Raw genomic sequence first — 15,574 nt, 5'->3', positions numbered from 1 at the left:
CCAAGTGCCCGCTAGTTAACCTAGATAGTCCAATTGCCCCCTAGTTAACCTACATACTCCAAGTGCCCGCTAGGTAACCTAGACTGTTCAAGTGACCACTAGGTTACCTACATAGTCCAAATGCCCGTTCGTTAACCTACATAGTCCAAGTGCCCGCTAGGTAACCAATATACTCCAAATGCCCGCTAGGGACCCTAATAGTCCAAATGCCCGCTAGTTAACCTAGATTGTCCAAGTGCTCGCTAGTTAACATAGATAGTCCAAGTGCCCGCTAGTTAACCTAGATAGACCAAGTGCCCGCTAGGGAACCTATCTAGTCCAAGTGCCCGATAAGAAACCTACATAGTCCAAGTGCCCGCTAGTTAACATGGATAGTCCAAGTACCCGCTAGGAAACGTACATAGTCCAAGTGCCCGCTAGGTAACGTACATAGTCCAAGTGCCCGCTAGGTAACCTAGATAGTCCAAGTGCCCGCTAGGGAACATACATAGTCCAAGTGCCCGCTAGGTAACCTAGATAGTCCAAATGCCCGCTAGGGAACCCACATAGTCCAAGTGCCCGTCAGGTCACCTAGATAGTCCAAATGCCCGCTAGGGAACCCACATAGTCCAAGTGCCCGCTAGGGAACTTACATAGTCCAAGGGCCCGCTAGGGAACCTACATAGTTCAAGTGCCCGTTAGTTAACCTAGATAGTCCAAGTGCCCGCTTGGTAACCTAGATAGTCCAACAGCCCGTTAGGTAACCTACATACTCCAAGTACCCGCTAGCTAACATAGATAGTTCAAGTGCCAGCTAGGTAACCTAGATAGTCCAAGTGCCCGTTAGGTAACCTACAAAATCTAAGTGCCCGCTAGGTAATCTATATAGTCCAAATGCCCATTAGGGAGCCTACATAGTCCAAATGCCCGCTAGGTAAGCTAGATAGTCCAAGGGCCCGCTAGGTAACCTACATAGTCCTAGTGCCCCCTAGTTAACCTACATTCTCTAAGTGCCCGATAGGGAACCTACATAGTCCAAGTTCCCGCTAGGTAACCTACATAGTCCAAATGCCCTCTAGTTAACCTACATAGTCCAAGTGCCCGATAGGGAACCTACATAATCCAAGTGCCCGCTAGGGAACCTACATAGTCCAAGTGCCCGTTAGGTAACCTAGATCGTCCAAATGCCTGCCAGGATACCCACATAGTCCAAGTGCCCGCTAGGGAACTTACATAGTCCAAGGGCCCGCTAGGGAACCTACATAGTCCAAGTGCCCGTTAGTTAACCTAGATAGTCCAAGTGCCCGCTTGGTAACCTAGATAGTCCAACAGACCGCTAGTTAACCTACATACTCCAAGAACCCGCTAGGTAACGTAGATATTTCAAGTGCCAGGTAGATAACCTAGATAGTCCAAGTGCCCGATAGGTAACCTACAGAGTCTAAGTGCCCGCTAGTTTATCTATATAGTCCAAATGCCCGCTAGGGAACCTACATAGTCCAAGTGCCCACTAGTTAACCTACATAGTGCAAGAGCCCGCTAGTTAACCTAGATCGTGCAAGTGTCCGCTAGTTAACCTACATAGTCCAAGTGCCACTTAGCTAACCTAGGTATTCCAAGGGCCTGCTAGTTAACCTACATAGTCCAAGTGCCCGCTAGGGAACCTACATAGTCCAAGTGCCTGCTAGTTAACCTATTGTCCAAGGGCCCGCTAGTTAACCTAGATATTCCAAGTACCCGCTAGTTAACCTAGATTGTCCAATTGTCCGCTAGTTAACCTACATAGTCCAAGTGCCCGTTCGGTAACCTAGATAGTCCAAGTGCCCTTTAGGGAACCTAGATAGTCCAAGTGCCCGCTAGGGAACCTACATAGTCCAATTGCCCGCTCTGGAACATACATAGTCCAAGTGCCCGTTAGTTAACCTAGATTATCCAAGTGCCCGCTAGTTAACCTAGATAGTCCAAGTAACCGCTAGGTAACCTACATAGTCCAAGTGCCTGCTAGGTAACATATATAGTCGAAATGCCCGCGAGGGAACCTACATAGTCCAAGTGCCTGCTAGTTAACCTAGATAGTCCACGTGCCTGCTAGTTAACCTTCATAGTCCAAGTGCCTTCTAGTTACCCTAAATAGTCCAAGTGCCCGATAGGTAACCTACATAGTCCAAGTGCCCACTAGGTAACCTAAATAATCCAAATGCCAGCTAGTTAATCTAGAGAGTCCAAGTGCCCGCTAGTTAACCTACATAGTCCATGGGCCCTCTAGTTAACCTAGATAGTCCATGCCCGCTAGGGGACATACATAGTCCAAGTGCCCACTAGGTAACTTATATAATCCACGTGCCCGCTAGGGAACCTACATAGTCAAAGTGCCCGCTAGGGAACCTGCATTGTACAAGTGCCCGCTAATTAACCTAGATAGTCCAAGTGCCCGCTACTTAACCTAGATAGTCCAAGTGCGCGCTAGTTAACCTTGATCATCCAAGTGCCCGCTAGTTAACCTACATAGTCCAAGTGCCTGATAGGGAACCTACATAGTCCAAGTGCCCGCAGAGGAACCTACATAGTCCAAGTGCCCGTTAGGGAACCTAGATAGTCCAAGTGCCCGTAGGGAACCTATATAGTCAAAGTGCCCGCTAGGGAACCTACATAGTCAAAGTGCCCGCTAGGGAACCTGCATTGTGCAATTGCCCGCAAGTTAACCTAGATAGTCCAAGTGCCCGCTAGTTAACCTAGATAGTCGAAGTGCCCGATAGTTAACCTACATAGTCCAAGGTCAGCTAGCTAACCTAGATAGTCCAAGTGCCCGCTAGTTAACCTACATAGCCCAAGAACCTGCTAGTTAACCTAGATAGTCCAAGTGCCCTCAAGTTAACCTACATAGTCCAAGGGCCTGCTAGTTAACCTAGATATTCCAAGTGCCCGCTAGTTAACCTAGATCGTCCAAGTGTATGCTAGTTAACCTACATAGTCCAAGTTCCCGTTAGGTAACCTAGATAGTACAAGTGCCCGCAAGGTAACCTAGATATTCCAAGTTCCTGTTAGCTAACCTAGATAATCCAAGTGCCCGCTAGGTAACCTACATAGTCCAAGTGCCCTTTCGTTAACCTAGATAGTCCAAGTGCCCGCTAGGTAACCTACATAGTCGAAGGGCCCGCTAGGTAACCTATGTAGTCCAAGTGCCCGCTAAGAAACCAAGATAGTCCAAGTGCCCGTTAGGTAACCTAGATAGTCCAAGTGCCCGCTAGGTAACCTACATAGTCCAAGTTCCCGCTAGGTAACCTAGATAGGCCAAGTACCCGTTACCTAACATAGATATTCCAATTGCCCGCTATGCAACATACATAGTCCAAGTGCCCATTCGTTATCCTAGATGTCCAAGTGCCCGCTAGGTAACCTACATAGTCCAAATGCCCGTTCGGTAACCTAGATAGTCCAAGTTCCCGCTAATTAATATACATAGTCCAAGTGCCCCTTCGTTAACCTACATAGTCCAAGTGCCCGCTAGGTAACCAATATACTCCAAATGCCCGCTAGGGACCCTAATAGTCCAAATGCCCGCTAGTTAACCTAGATAGTCCAAGTGCCCGCTAGGTAACCTAGACAGTCCAAGTGCCTGCTAGGTAACTTACATAGTCCAAATGCCCGTTAGTTAACCTACATAGTCCAAGGGCCCACTATTTAACCTAGATCGTCCAAGTGTCTTTGGTTAACCTACATAGTCCAAGTGCCCGCAAGGTAACCTATATAGTCCAAGTTCCAGATATGTAACCTAGATGGTCCAAGGGCCCGCTAGTTAACCTACATAGTCCAAGTGCCCGCTAGGTAAACTAGATAGTTCAAGTGCCCGCTAAGGAACCTACATGGTCCAAGTGCACGCTAGTTAACCCAGATAGTCCAAGTGCCCGCTAGTTAACCTAGATAGTCCAAGTGCCGCTAGGTAACCTACATAGTGCAAGTCTCCCCTAGTTAACCTACATAGTCCAAGTGCCCGCTAGTTAACATAGATAGTCCAAGTGCCCGCTAGGGAACGTACATAGTTCAAGTGCCCGCTAGGTATAGTCCAAGTGCCCGCTAGGTAACCTAGATAGTCTAAGGGCCCGCTAGTTAACCTACATAGTCCAAGTGCCGGGTAGTTAACTTACATAGTTCAAGTGTCCGTAAGGAACATATATAGTCCAAGTGCCCGCTATGGAGCATACAGAGTCTAAGTGCCCGCTAGGGAACCTACATAGTCCAAGTGCCCGCTAGGGAATCTACATAGTCCAAGGGTCCGCTAGTTAACGTAGATAGTCCAAGTGCCGCTAGTTAATCTACATAGTTCAAGGGCCCGCTAGTTAACCTACATAGTCCAGCTACCCGCTAGTTAACCTAGATCCTCTAAGTGTCCACTAGTTAACCTACATAGTACAAGTGCCCGCTAGGGAACTTACATAGTCCAAGTGCCTGCTAGGGAACCTACATAGTCCAAGTGCCCGCTCTGGAACATACATAGTCCAAGTGCCCGCTAGGGAATCTACATAGTCCAAGGGCCCGCTAGTTAACGTAGATAGTCCAAGTGCCGCTAGTTAATCTACATAGTTCAAGGGCCCGCTAGTTAACCTACATAGTCCAGCTACCCGCTAGTTAACCTAGATCCTCCAAGTGTCCACTAGTTAACCTACATAGTACAAGTGCCCGCTAGGGAACTTACATAGTCCAAGTGCCTGCTAGGGAACCTACATAGTCCAAGTGCCCGCTCTGGAACATACATAGTCCAAGTGCCCGCTAGGGAATCTACATAGTCCAAGGGCCCGCTAGTTAACGTAGATAGTCCAAGTGCCGCTAGTTAATCAACATAGTCCAAGGGCCCGCTTGTTAACCTACATAGTCCAAGTGCCCGCTAGTTAACCTACATATTCCAAGGGCCCGCTAGTTAACCTACATAGTCCAAGGGCCCGCTAGTTAACCTACATCGTCCAAGGGCCTGCTAGTTAACCTAGATAGTCCAAGTGCCCCCTAGTTAACCTACATACTCCAAGTGCCCGCTAGGTAACCTAGACTGTTCAAGTGACCACTAGGTTACCTACATAGTCCAAGTGCCCGTTCGTTAACCTACATAGTCCAAGTGCCAGCTAGGTAACCAATATACTCCAAATGCCCGCTAGGGACCCTTATAGTCCAAATGCCCGCTAGTTAACCTAGATAGTCCAAGTGCTCGCTAGTTAACATAGATAGTCCAAGTGCCCGCTAGTTAACCTAGTTAGACCAAGTGGCCGCTAGGGAACCTATCTAGTCCAAGTGCCCGATAGGGAACCTACATAGTCCAAGTGCCCGCTAGTTAACATAGATAGTCCAAGTACCCGCTAGGAAACGTACATAGTCCAAGTGCCCGCTAGGTAACGTACATAGTCCAAGTGCCCGCTAGGTAACCTAGATAGTCCAAGTGCCCGCTAGGGAACGTACATAGTCCAAGTGCCCATTCGTTAACCTACATAGTCCAAGGGCCCACTAGGGACCCACATAGTCCAAGTGCCCGCTAGGGAACTTACATAGTCCAAGGGCCCGCTAGGGAACCTACATTGTCCAAGTGCCCGTTAGTTAACCTAGATAGTCCAAGTGCCCGCTAGGTAACCTACATAGTCCAAGTGCCCGCTAGGTAAACTAGATAGTTCAGGTGCCCGCTGAGGAACCTACATGGTCCAAGTGCACGCTAGTTAACCCAGATAGTCCAAGTGCCCGCTAGTTAACCTAGATAGTCCAAGTGCCGCTAGGTAACCTACATAGTGCTAGTCTCCCCTAGTTAACCTACATAGTCCAAGTGCCCGCTAGTTAACATAGATAGTCCAAGTGCCCGCTAGGGAACGTACATAGATCAAGTGCCCGCTAGGTATAGTCCAAGTGCCCGCTAGGTAACCTAGATAGTCTAAGGGCCCGCTAGTTAACCTACATAGTCCAAGTGCCCGGTAGTTAACTTACATAGTTCAAGTATCCGTAAGGAACATATATAGTCCAAGTGCCCGCTCGGTAACATACAGAGTCTAAGTGCCCGCTAGGGAACCTACGTAGTCCAAGTGCCCGCTAGGGAATCTACATAGTCCAATGGCCCGCTAGTTAACGTAGATAGTCCAAGTGCCGCTAGTTAATCTACATAGTTCAAGGGCCCGCTAGTTAACCTACATAGTCCAACTACCCGCTAGTTAACCTAGATCGTCCAAGTGTCCGCTAGTTAACCTACATAGTACAAGTGCCCGCTAGGGAACTTACATAGTCCAAGTGCCTGCTAGGGAACCTACATAGTCCAAGTGCCCGCTCTGGAACATACATAGTCCAAGTGCCCGCTAGGGAATCTACATAGTCCAAGGGCCCGCTAGTTAACGTAGATAGTCCAAGTGCCGCTAGTTAATCAACATAGTCAAAGGGCCCGCTAGTTAACCTACATAGTCCAAGTACCCGCTAGGTAACCTAGATCATCCAAGTGCCCGCTAGTTAACCTACATAGTCCAAGGGCCCGCTAGTTAACCTACATCGTCCAAGGCCCGCTAGTTAACCTAGATAGTCCAATTGCCCCCTAGTTAACCTACATACTCCAAGTGCCCGCTAGGTAACCTAGACTGTTCAAGTGACCACTAGGTTACCTACATAGTCCAAGTGCCCGTTCGTTAACCTACATAGTCCAAGTGCCCGCTAGGTAACCAATATACTCCAAATGCCCGCTAGGGACCCTAATAGTCCAAATGCCCGCTAGTTACCCTAGATTGTCCAAGTGCTCGCTAGTTAACATAGATAGTCCAAGTGCCCGCTAGTTAACCTAGATAGACCAAGTGCCCGCTAGGGAACCTATCTAGTCCAAGTGCCCGATAGGAAACCTACATAGTCCAAGTGCCCGCTAGTTAACATGGATAGTCCAAGTACCCGCTAGGAAACGTACATAGTCCAAGTGCCCGCTAGGTAACGTACATAGTCCAAGTGCCCGCTAGGTAACCTAGATAGTCCAAGTGCCCGCTAGGGAACATACATAGTCCAAGTGCCCGCTAGGTAACCTAGATAGTCCAAATGCCCGCTAGGGAACCCACATAGTCCAAGTGCCCGTCAGGTCACCTAGATAGTCCAAATGCCCGCTAGGGAACCCACATAGTCCAAGTGCCCGCTAGGGAACTTACATAGTCCAAGGGCCCGCTAGGGAACCTACATAGTTCAAGTGCCCGTTAGTTAACCTAGATAGTCCAAGTGCCCGCTTGGTAACCTAGATAGTCCAACAGCCCGTTAGGTAACCTACATACTCCAAGTACCCGCTAGCTAACATAGATAGTTCAAGTGCCAGCTAGGTAACCTAGATAGTCCAAGTGACCATTAGGTAACCTACAAAATCTAAGTGCCCGCTAGGTAATCTATATAGTCCAAATGCCCATTAGGGAGCCTACATAGTCCAAATGCCCGCTAGGTAAGCTAGATAGTCCAAGGGCCCGCTAGGTAACCTACATAGTCCTAGTGCCCCCTAGTTAACCTACATTCTCTAAGTGCCCGATAGGGAACCTACATAGTCCAAGTTCCCGCTAGGTAACCTACATAGTCCAAATGCCCTCTAGTTAACCTACATAGTCCAAGTGCCCGATAGGGAACCTACATAATCCAAGTGCCCGCTAGGGAACCTACATAGTCCAAGTGCCCGTTAGGTAACCTAGATCGTCCAAATGCCTGCCAGGAAACCCACATAGTCCAAGTGCCCGCTAGGGAACTTACATAGTCCAAGGGCCCGCTAGGGAACCTACATAGTCCAAGTGCCCGTTAGTTAACCTAGATAGTCCAAGTGCCCACTTGGTAACCTAGATAGTCCAACAGACCGCTAGTTAACCTACATATTCCAAGAACCCGCTAGGTAACGTAGATATTTCAAGTGCCAGGTAGATAACCTAGAGAGTCCAAGTGCCCGATAGGTAACCTACAGAGTCTAAGTGCCCGCTAGTTTATCTATATAGTCCAAATGCCCGCTAGGGAACCTACATTGTCCAAGTGCCCACTAGTTAACCTACATAGTCAATGGGCCCGCTAGTTAACCTACATAGTGCAAGAGCCCGCTAGTTAACCTAGATCGTGCAAGTGTCCGCTAGTTAACCTACATAGTCCAAGTGCCACTTAGCTAACCTAGGTATTCCAAGGGCCTGCTAGTTAACCTACATAGTCCAAGTGCCCGCTAGGGAACCTACATAGTCCAAGTGCTTGCTAGTTAACCTATTGTCCAAGGGCCCGCTAGTTAACCTAGATAGTCCAAGTACCCGCTAGTTAACCTAGATTGTCCAATTGTCTGCTAGTTAACCTACATAGTCCAAGTGCCCGTTCGGTAACCTAGATAGTCCAAGTGCCCTTTAGGGAACCTAGATAGTCCAAGTGCCCGCTAGGGAACCTACATAGTCCAATTGCCCGCTCTGGAACATACATAGTCCAAGTGCCCGTTAGTTAACCTAGATTATCCAAGTGCCCGCTAGTTAACCTAGATAGTCCAAGTAACCGCTAGGTAACCTACATAGTCCAAGTGCCTGCTAGGTAACATATATAGTCCAAATGCCCGCTAGGGAACCTACATAGTCCAAGTGCCTGCTAGTTAACCTAGATAGTCCACGTGCCTGCTAGTTAACCTTGATAGTCCAAGTGCCTTCTAGTTACCCTAAATAGTCCAAGTGCCCGATAGGTAACCTACATAGTCCAAGTGCCCACTAGGTAACCTAAATAATCCAAATGCCCGCTAGTTAATCTAGAGAGTCCAACTGCCCGCTAGTTAACCTACATAGTCCATGGGCCCTCTAGTTAACCTAGATAGTCCATGCCCGCTAGGGGACATACATAGTCCAAGTGCCCGCTAGGTAACTTATATAGTCCACGTGCCCGCTAGGGAACCTACATATTCAAAGTGCCCGCTAGGGAACCTGCATTGTACAAGAGCCCGCTAATTAACCTAGATAGTCCAAGTGCCCGCTAGTTAAGCTAGATAGCCCAAGTGCCCGCTAGTTAACCTTGATCATCCAAGTGCCCGCTAGTTAACCTACATAGTCCAAGTGCCTGATAGGGAACCTACATAGTCCAAGTGCCCGATAGGGAACCTAGATAGTCCAAGTGCCCGTAGGGAACCTATATAGTCCAAGTGCCCGCTAGGGAACCTGCATTGTGCAAGTGCCCGCTAGTTAACCTAGATATTCCAAGTGCCCGCTAGTTAACCTACATAGTCCAAGGTCAGCTAGTTAACCTAGATAGTCCAAATACCCGCTAGTTAACCTACATAGTCCAAGAACCCGCTAGATAACCTAGATATTCAAAGTGCCCGCTAGTTTACCTACATAGTCCAAGGGCCCGCTAGTTAACTTAGATATTCCAAGTGCCCGCTAGGTAACCAACATAGTCAAAATGCCCTTAGGGAACCTATATAGTCCAAGTGCCCGCTAGGGAACTTGCATTGTATAAGTGCCTGCTAATCAACCTAGATAGTCCAAGTGCCTGCTAGTTAACCTAGATATTCCAAGTGCCCGCTAGTTAACCTTTATCATCCAAGTGCCCGCTAGTTAACCTACATAATCCAAATACCTGATAGGGAACCTACATAGTCCAAGTGCTCGCAGAGTAACCTACATAGTCCAAGTGCCCGATAGGGAACCTACATATTCCAAGTGCCCGTTAGGGAACCTAGATAGTCCAAGTGCCCGTTAGGAACCTATATAGTCCAAGTGCCCGCTTGGGAAGCTACATAGTCAAAGTACCCGCTAGGGAACCTGCATTGTGCAAGTTCCCGCTAGTTAACCTAGATAGTCCAAGTGCGCGCTAGTTAACTTACATAGTCCAAAGTCAGCTAGTTAACCTAGATAGTCCAAGTGCCCGCTAGTTAAGCTATATAGTCCTAGGGCCCGCTAGTTAACATAGATATTCCAAGTGCCCGCTAGTTAACCTAGATCGTCCAAGTGTCCGCTAGTTAACCTACATAGTCCAAGTTCCCGTTAGGTAACCTAGATAGTACAAGTGCCCGCAAGGTAACCTACATAGTCCAAGTGCCCGCTAGGTAACCTAGATATTCCAAGTTCCTGTTAGCTAACCTAGATAATCCAAGTGCCCGCTAGGTAACCTACATAGTCCAAGTGCCCTTTCGTTAACCTAGATAGTCCAAGTGCCCGCTAGGTAACCTACATAGTCAAAGGGTCCGCTAGGTAACCTATATAGTCCAAGTGCCCGTTACCTAACCTAGATAGTCGAATTGCCCGCTATGCAACATACATAGTCCAAGTGCCCGCTAGTTAACCTACATAGTCCAAGTGCCCGCTAGGTAACCTAGATAGTCCAAGTGCCCGCTAGGTAACTTACATAGTCCAAATGCCAGCTGGGCAACCTAGATAGTCCAAGTGCCCGTTCGTTAACCTAGATAGCCAAGTGCCCGCAAGGTAACCTACATAGTCCAAGTGCCCGCTAGTTAACCTACATAGTCCAAATGCCCGTTCGTTAACCTACATAGTCCAAGGGCCCACTAGTTAACCTAGATCGTCTAAGTGTCCTCTAGTTAACCTACATAGTCCAAATGCACGCTAGTTAACCTACATAGTCAAATTGCCGCTAGGTAACCTCCATAGTGCAAGTGTCCCCTAGTTAACCTACATAGTCCAAGTGCCCATTAGTTAACATAGACAGTCCAAGCGCCCACTAGGGATCATACATAGTACAAAAGCCCGCTAGGTAACCTAGATAGTGCATGTGCCCGGTAGTTAACCTACATAGTCCAAGTGCCCGCTAGGTAACCTAGATAGTCCAAGGGCCCGCTAGTTAACCTACATAGTCCAAGTGCCCGGTAGTTAACTTACATAGTCCAAGAGCCCCCTCTGGAACCTACATAGTCCAAGTGCCTGCTAGGGAACCTACATAGTTCAAGTGTCCGTAGGGAACATACAGAATCCAAGTGCCCGCTAGGGAATCTACATAGTCCAAGGGCCCGCTAGTTAACATAGATAGTCCAAGTACCCGCTAGTTAACCTAGATCGTCCAAGTGCACGCTAGTTAACCTACATAGTCCAAGGGCCCGCTAGTTAACCTATATAGTCCAAGTGCCCGCTAGGGAACCTACATAGTCAAAGTGCCCGCTAGGGAACCTACATAGTCCAAGTGCCTGCTAGTTAACCTAGATAGTCCAAGTGCCCGCTAGTTAACCAGGATCATCAAAGTGCCCTCTAGTTAACTTACATAGTCCAAAGGCCTGCTAGTTAACCTACATGGAGCAAGGGCCCGCTAGTTAACCTTGATAGTCCAAGTGGCCGCTAGTTAACCTACATAGTCCAAGTTCCCGCTAGGTAACCTAGACAGTCCAAGTGACCATTAGGTTACCTACATAGTACAAGTGCCCGTTCGTTAACCTACATAGTCCAAGTGCCCGCCAGGTAACGTAGATAGCCCAAGTGCCCGCTAGGGAACGTACATAGTCCAAGTGCCCGCTAGGTAACCTAGATAGTCCAAATGCTCACTAGTTAACCAACATAGTCCAAGTGCCTCCTAGGTAAACTACATAGTCCAAGTGCCCACTAGGTAACCTAGACTGTCCAAGTACCCGATAGGGAACCTACATAGTCCAAGTGCTCGCTAGGCAACCTACATAGTCCAAGTGCCCGCTAGGTAACCTACATAATCCAATTGCCCGTTAGCTAACCTTGATAGTCGAAGTGTCCGCTAGTTAACCTACATAGACCAAGTGCCTGTTCGTTAACGTAGATAGGCCAAGTGCCTGCTAGGTAACCTAGAAAGTCCAAGTGCCCGCTAGGTTACCTATATAGTCCAAGTGCACGTTCGTTAACCTAGATAGTCAAAGTGCCTGCTAGGTAACCTAAATAGTCCAAGTGCCCGCTAGGGAACCTACATAGTCCAAGTGCCCGCTAGGTAACCTACATAGTCCAATTGCCCGTTAGCTAACCTAGATAGTCGAAGTGTCCGCTAGTTAACCTACATAGTCCAAGTGCCCGTTCGTTAATGTAGATAGGCGAAGTGCCTGCTAGGTAACCTAGACAGTCCACGTGCCCGCTAGGTTACCTACATAGTCCAAGTGCACGTTCGTTAACCTAGATAGTCCAAGTGCCCGCTAGGGAAGCTACATAGTCAAAGTACCGGCTAGGGAACCTGCATTGTGCAAGTTCCCGCTAGTTAACCTAGATAGTCCAAGTGCGCGCTACTTAACTTACATAGTCCAAGGTCAGCTAGTTAACCTAGATAGTCCAAGTGCCCGCTAGTTAACCTACATAGTCCAATGTCAGCTAGTTAACCTAGATAGTCCAAGTGCCCGCTAGTTAACCTACATAGTCCAAGAACCCGCTAGTTAACCTAGATAGTCCAAGTGCCCGCTAGTTAAGCTACATAGTCCTAGGGCCCGCTAGTTAACATAGATATTCCAAGTGCCCGCTAGTTAACCTAGATCGTCCAAGTGTCCGCTAGTTAACCTACATAGTCCAAGTTCCCGTTAGGTAACCTAGATAGTACAAGTGCCCGCAAGGTAACCTACATAGTCCAAGTGCCCGCTAGGTAACGTAGATATTCCAAGTTCCTGTTAGCTAACCTAGATAATCCAAGTGCCCGCTAGGTAACCTACATAGTCCAAGTGCCCTTTCGTTAACCTAGATAGTCCAAGTGTCCGCTAGGTAACCTACATAGTCAAAGGGTCCGCTAGGTAACCTATATAGTCCAAGTGCCCGTTACCTAACCTAGATAGTCGAATTGCCCGCTATGCAACATACATAGTCCAAGTGCCCGCTAGTTAACCTACATAGTCCAAGTGCCCGCTAGGTAACCTAGATAGTCCAAGTGCCCGCTAGGTGACTTACATAGTTCAAATGCCCGCTGGGCAACCTAGATAGTCCAAGTGCCCGTTCGTTAACCTATATAGCCAAGTGCCCGCAAGGTAACCTACATAGTCCAAGTGCCCGCTAGTTAACCTACATAGTCCAAATGCCCGTTCGTTAACCTACATAGTCCAAGGGCCCACTAGTTAACCTAGATCGTCTAAGTGTCCTCTAGTTAACCTACATAGTCCAAATGCACGCTAGTTAACCTACATAGTCAAATTGCCGCTAGGTAACCTACATAGTGCAAGTGTCCCCTAGTTAACCTACATAGTCCAAGTGCCCATTAGTTAACATAGATAGTCCAAGCGCCCACTAGGGAACATACATAGTACAAGTGCCCGCTAGGTAACCTAGATAGTGCATGTGCCCGGTAGTTAACCTACATAGTCCAAGTGCCCGCTAGGTAACCTAGATAGTCCAAGGGCCCGCTAGTTTACCTACATAGTCCAAGTGCCCGGTAGTTAACTTACATAGTCCAAGAGCCCCCTCTGGAACCTACATAGTCCAAGTGCCTGCTAGGGAACCTACATAGTTCAAGTGTCCGTAGGGAACATACAGAATCCAAGTGCCCGCTAGGGAATCTACATAGTCCAAGGGCCCGCTAGTTAACATAGATAGTCCAAGTACCCGCTAGTTAACCTAGATCGTCCAAGTGCACGCTAGTTAACCTACATAGTCTAAGTGCCCGCTAGTTAACCTAGATAGTCCAAGTGCCCGCTAGATAACCAGGCTCATCAAAGTGCCCTCTAGTTAACTTACATAGTCCAAAGGCCTGCTAGTTAACCTACATAGAGCAAGGGCCCGCTAGTTAACCTTGATAGTCCAAGTGCCCGCTAGTTAACCTACATAGTCCAAGTTCCCGCTAGGTAACCTAGACAGTCCAAGTGACCATTAGGTTACCTACATAGTACAAGTGCCCGTTCGTTAACCTACATAGTCCAAGTGCCCGCCAGGTAACGTAGATAGCCCAAGTGCCCGCTAGGGAACCTAGATAGTCCAAATGCCCGCTAGTTAACCAACATAGTCCAAGTGCCTCCTAGGTAAACTACATAGTCCAAGTGCCCACTAGGTAACCTAGACTGTCCAAGTAGCCGATAGGGAACCTACATAGTCCAAGTGCTCGCTAGGGAACCTACATAGTCCAAGTGCTCGCTAGGCAACTTACATAGTCCAAGTGCCCGCTAGGTAACCTAGATAGTCCAATTGCCCGTTAGCTAACCTTGATAGTCGAAGTGTCCGCTAGTTAACCTACATAGACCAAGTGCCTGTTCGTTAACGTAGAAAGCCCAAGTGCCTGCTAAGTAACCTAGACAGTCCAAGTGCCCGCTAGGTTACCTACATAGTCCAAGTGCACGTTCGTTAACCTAGATAGTCCAAGTGCCCGCTGGTAACCTACATAGACCAAGGGCCCGCTAGGTAACCTTGATAGTCCAAGTGCCTTCTAGTTAACCTACATAGTCCAAGCGCCCACTAGGTATCCTACATAGTCCAAGTGCCCACTAGGTAACCTAAATAATCCAAATGCCCGCTAGGGAAACTACATAGTCCAAGTGCCCGCTAGTTAACCTAGATAGTCCAAGTGCCCGCTAGTAAACCTAGATAGTCCAAGGGCCCGCTAGTTAATCTAGATAGTCCAAGTGCCCTTTCGTTAACCTAGATAGTCCAAGTGCCCTTTAGGTAACCTACATAGTCCAAGGGCCCGCTAGGTAACCTATATAGTCCAAGTGCCCACTAAGAAATCAAGATAGTCCAAGTGCCCGTTAGGTAACCTACATAGTCCAAGTGCCCGCTAGTTAACCTACATAGTCCAAATGAACCCTAGTTAACCTACATAGTCCAAGTGCCGCTAGGTAACCTACATAGTGCAAGTGTCCCCTAGTTAACCTACATAGTTCAAGTGGCCGGTAGTTAACATAAATAGTCCAAGTGCCCACTAGGGAACATACATAGTACAAGTGCCCGCTAGGTAACCTAGATAGTGCATGTGCCCGGTAGTTAACCTACATAGTCCAAGTGCCCACTAGGTAACCTAGATAGTGCAAGTGCCCGCTAGTTAACCTAGATAGTCCAAGTGCCCTCTAGTTAACCTAGATTGTCCAAGTTCCCGCTAGTTAACCTACGTAGTCCAAAGGCCCGCTAGTTAACCTACATAGTCCAAGGTCCGCTAGTTAACCTAGATAGTCCAAGTGCTCGCTAGTCAACCTACATAGTACAAGGGCCCACTAGTTGACCTAGATAGTCCAAGTGCCCGCTAGCTAACCTAGATAGTCCAAGTGCCCGCTAGGTAACCAAAGTAGTCCAAATATCCGATAGGGATCCTACATAGTCCAAGTGCCCGCTAGGTAACCTACATTGTCCAAGTGCCCGTTCGTTAACCTAGATAGTCCAAGTGCCCGCTAGGTAACCTAGACTGTCCAAGTGCCCGCTAGCTTACCTACATAGTCCAAGTGCCCGTTCGTTAACCTAGATAGTCCAAGTGCCCACTAGGAAACCTACATAGTCCAAGGGCCCGCTAGGTAACCTAGATAGTCCAAGTGCCCGCTAGGTAACCTAGAGTCCATGTGCTCGATAGTAGACCTACATAGTCCAAGTGCCCGCTATGTAATCTAGATAGTCAAAGTGCCCGCTAGGGAACCTAGATAGTCCAAGTGCCTATTAGCTAACCTAGATAGTCCACGTGGCGGCTAGGTAACCTACATAGTCCAAGTGCCCGTTCGTTAACCTAGATAATCCAAGTCCCCGTTCGTTAACCGAGATAATCC

The sequence above is a fragment of the Tenrec ecaudatus genome, chromosome X, assembly GCF_050624435.1.
Source record: "Tenrec ecaudatus isolate mTenEca1 chromosome X, mTenEca1.hap1, whole genome shotgun sequence".
In the NCBI taxonomy this organism is placed as follows: domain Eukaryota; kingdom Metazoa; phylum Chordata; class Mammalia; order Afrosoricida; family Tenrecidae; genus Tenrec; species Tenrec ecaudatus.
This window is presented reverse-complemented; position numbering follows the sequence as displayed.